Source organism: Pongo abelii, chromosome 23 (genome assembly GCF_028885655.2).
Source record: "Pongo abelii isolate AG06213 chromosome 23, NHGRI_mPonAbe1-v2.0_pri, whole genome shotgun sequence".
In the NCBI taxonomy this organism is placed as follows: Eukaryota; Metazoa; Chordata; class Mammalia; order Primates; family Hominidae; genus Pongo; species Pongo abelii.
The window spans coordinates 4251063-4255983 of NC_085929.1; positions in this window are offsets into that span (position 1 = coordinate 4251063).

A 4921-nucleotide genomic window follows, 5' to 3' on the forward strand; every position below is an offset into this window, starting at 1 on the left:
GAATGTATAATGGAATATGGAATGGAATGGAATGGAATGTGGAATAGATTGAGGTATGGAATGGAATGGAATGGAAAGGAATGGAAAGGAATGTGGAATGGAATGGAATGGAATCGAATGTGGAAAGCAATTGAATGGAATATAATGGAATGGAATGTGGAATGCAATTGAATGGCATGGAATAATATGGAATTGAAGGGATTGCGGAATGGAATGTGGAATGGAAAGGAAAGGAAAGGAAAGTGTAATGTAATGGAATGGAATGGAATGTGGAATGGAATGGAATGTGGAATGGAAAGGAATGAAATGTGGAATGCAAAGTGAAATGGAATGCAATGGAATGTGAGAAGGAATGGAATGGAATGGATTGTGGAATGGAATGGAATGAAACGGGGAATGCAATGTGGAATTGAATGGAATGGAATGTGAAATGGAATGGAATGGAATGCGGAATGGAACGGAATGGAAATTGAAAACGAAAGGAAAGGAATGTGGAATAGAATAGAATGGAATGTGGAAGGGAATGGAACGGAATCTGGAATGGAATGGAATGGAATGAGGAATGGAACATGGATTGGAATGGAATGGAAAGTGGAGTGGAATGGAATGGAAAGTGGAGTAGAATAGAATGGAATGTGGAATGCAATGGAATGGAATGTAGAATAGAATGTGGAATTGAATGTGTAATGGAATTGAATGGATTGCGGAATGGAATGGAATGGAATGTAGAATTGAATGTGGAATGGAGTGCTGAATGGAATTCAACGAAAAGTGTAATGGAATGGAGTGGAATGTAGAATGGAATGTGGAATGGAAAGGAATGGAATGTGGAATGGAATGTGGTATGGAATGGAATGGTAAGTGGAGTGGAATGGAATGGAATGGAATGGAACTGAAGGGAATGAGGAATGGAATGTGGAATGGAATGGAAAGGATTGTGGAATGTAATGGAATGCAATGGAATGAGGAATCGAATAGAATGGAATGTGAAACGGAATGGAATGGATTGTGAAAAGGAATGGAATGGAATGTGCAGTGGAATGGAATAGAATGAGGAATGGAAAGTGGATGAGAAAATGGAATGGAAAGTGGAATGGAACGTTGAACTGAACGTGGAATGCAATGGCATGGAACATGGAGTGGAAACTGGAATGCATAGTGGAATGGAAGGTGGAATGGAATGGAATGGAAGGTGGAGTGGAAAGTGGAATTAAACGAGGAATGGAAGGTGGAATGGAACGTGGAATGGAAGGTGGAATGGAATGAAATGCAATGAGGAATGCAATGCAAAGGAAGGTGGAATGGAATGGAATGGAATTGAATGTGGAATGGAATGGAATGGAATGGAAAGGAATGTGGAATGGAATGGAATGGAATAGAAGGTTGAATGGAATCTAATCGAATGTGGAATGGAATGAAATGTAACGGAATTCAGAATGGAATGGAATGGAAAGTGGAATGGAATGGAATGGAATGCGGATTAGAATGTAGTGGAATGTGGAATGGAAAGTGAAACGGAATGGAATGAGATGTGGATTCGAATGAAATTGAATGCAGAAAGGAATGGAGTGGGATGTGGAATATAACGTGGAACGGAATGGAATAGAACGTGGAATGGAATGGAATGAAATGCGGAATGGAGTGGAATGTGGACTGGAATGGAAAGGAATGGAATTGAATGTGAAAGGGAAAGGAGTGGATTGTGGAATTGAATTGAATGGAATGTGCAAAGGAACTGAATGGATTGAAGAATGGAATGCGAAATGGAATGTGGAATGGGATTGAATGGGTTGTGTAATGGGATTGAATGGAATGTGGAATGGAATGGAATGGAATGTAGAATGGAATATGGAATGGAATGGAATGGAACGTCGAATGCAATTGAATGGCATGGAATGTTATGTAATGGAAGGGAATGCGGAATGGAATCTGGAATGGTATGGAAAGGAAAGTGCAATGGAATGAAATGGAATGGAATGTGGAATGGAATGGAATGAAATGTGGAATGCAATGGAATGGAATGTGAAAAGGAATGGAATGGAATGCGGAATGGAATGGAATGGAAAGTGAAAAGGAATGGAAGGGAATGTGGAATGGAATGGAAAGGAACGTAGAATGGAATGTGGAATGGAATGTTGAATGGAATACAACGGAAAGTGGAATGGAATGGAATGGAATGTAGAATGGAATGTGGAATGGAATGGAATGGAATGTGGTATGGAATGTGGTATCGAATGGAATGGTATTTGGAAAGGAATGGAATGGAATGGAATGGAATGGAATTCAAGGGAATGAGGAATGGAATGTGGAATGGAATAGAAAGAATGTGGAACGGAATGGAATGGAATGGAATGTGGAATGGAATAGAATGGAATGAGGAATGCAATGGAATGGAAAATGAAAAGTAATGGAATGTAAGGTGGAATGGAATGGAGTAGAATGAGGAATGGAATGTGGAATGGAAAGTGGAAAGGAAAGTGGAATGGAATGAAATGGAACGCGGAGTAGAAACTGGAATGGAACGTGGAATATAACGTGGAATGGAATGGAATGGAAGGTGGAGTGGAAAGTGGAATGGAAGGTGGAATAGTATTGAAAGGAATGTGGAATGGAATGTAATGGAATTTAGAATAGAATGTGGAAAGGAATGGAATGGAATGTGGAAAGGAATGTCATATAGAGTGGAATGGAATGTGGATTGGAATGGAATGGATTGTGCAATGGAATGGAATGGAATGGAATGGAATATGGAATGTAAAGTAATGGAATGGAATGTGTAAAGCAATGGACTGGAATTGAATGGAATGGAATGGAATAGAAGGGAATGCGGAATTGAAAGTGGAATGTAATGGAAAGAAATGTGGAAGGGAAATGAATGGAATGGAATGTGGAATGAAATGGAATGTGGAATGGAATGGAATGTGGAATGGAATGGAATGGAATGGAATGTGGAATGGAATCAAATGGAATGTGAAAAGGAATGGAAATGAATGTTAAATGGAATGGAATGGAATCTGAAAAGGAATGGATAGGAATGTAATGTGGAATGGAATATTATGGAATGTGAAATGGATAGGAATAAAATGAGGAATGGAAGGTGGAATGGAATGGAATGGAATGTGGAACGGAATATGGAACGGAATGGAATGGAACGTGGATTGGATCATGTAATGGAACATGGAATGGAAAGTGGAATGGAATGTGGAATGGACCGTGGAATGGAATGTGCAATGGAATGGAATGGAATGTGCAATGGAATGGAATGGAATGTGGAAAGGAATGTGGAATGGAATGAAATGTGGAATGAAACGTGGAATGGAATGGAATGGAATGTGGAATGGAATGGAATGGGTTGTGGAATGGAATGGAATGGAATGGAATGGAAAGGAATGGAATGTGGAATGGAATGGAAGGGAATGTGGAATGGAATGTGGAAAGTAATGGAATGGAAAGGAATGGAATGTGGAAAGTAATGGAATGGAAAGGAATGGAATGAGGAATGGAATGAAAGGGAATGTCAAACGGAATTTGAAATGGAATTTAATGGAATGTGGAATGGAATGGAATGGAATGGAATGTGGAATGGAATGAAATATGGAATGGAATGGAATGGAAAGGAATGAAATGTGAAATGTAATGGAAGGGAATATGGAATGGAAGTTGGAATGGAATGTAATGGAATGGAAAGAAGTGGAATGTGGAATGGAATAGACGGGATTTGGTATGGAATGTGGAATGGATTGGAATGTGGAAAGGAATGGAATAGAACGCGCAATGGAATTCAATGCAATTTGGAAAGGAATGGAACGGAATGTGGAATGGAACGTAGAATAGATCACGGAATGGAACGTGGAATTTAACGTTTAAAGGATTGTGGAATGGAACGTGGAATTGAATGTGGAATGGAATGGAATGGATTGTGGAATGGAATGTGGAATGGAATGGAATGGGACATGGAATGGAACGTGGAAAGCAATGGAATGGATGGTGGAATGTTACGTGAAGTGTAATGCGGAATGGAATGTGGAAAGGAAAGGAATGCAATGTGGAATGGAATGGAATGTGGAATGGAACATGGAATGGAAAGTGGAATGGAATGTGGAAGGGAATGTGAAATGCAACGTGCAAAGGAACGTAGAATGCGGTGTGAAATGGATTGTGGTATGGAATGGAATTGAATGTGGAATGGAATATGGAATGCAATGGAAAGGAATGCAGAATGGAATGGAACGGAATGTGAAATGGAATGGAATGGAATGTGGAACAGAATGGATTTCAATGTGGAACAGAATGGATTTCAATGTGGAATGGAATGGAATGGAATGTGGAATACAAAGGAAAAGATCCTGGAATGGAACGTGCAATGAAACTTGAAATGGAATGTAAAGGAACGTGGAATGGAACATGGAATGGAACGCGGAATGGCATGGAATGGAATGGAATGGAATGGAATGGAATGTGGAATGGAATGGAATGGAATATAGAGTGGATTTGAATGGAATGTGGAATGGAATTTGGAATGCAATGGAATGGAATGGAACGTGGAATGGAATGCAATGTGGAATGGAATGGAATGGAAGGAAGAATGGAATGGAATGGATTGTAGAATGGAATGGAATGGAGGGTGGAAAGTAAAGTGGAATGGTGTTCAATGTGGATTGGAATGTAATGGAATGTGGAATGGAAAGGAATGGAATGTGTAATGGAATGGAGTGGAAAGTGGAATGGAATGGAATGGAACACGGAATGGAAGGTGGACTGGATTGGAATGCAATGTTGATTGGAAATTGGAATGGAATGGAATGGAATGGAATGTGGAATGGAATGGAATGGAATATAGAATGGAACTGAGTGGAACGTTAAACGGATTTTGGAATGGATTGCAATGGAAAGTGGAATGGAATGTGAAATGGAACGGAAT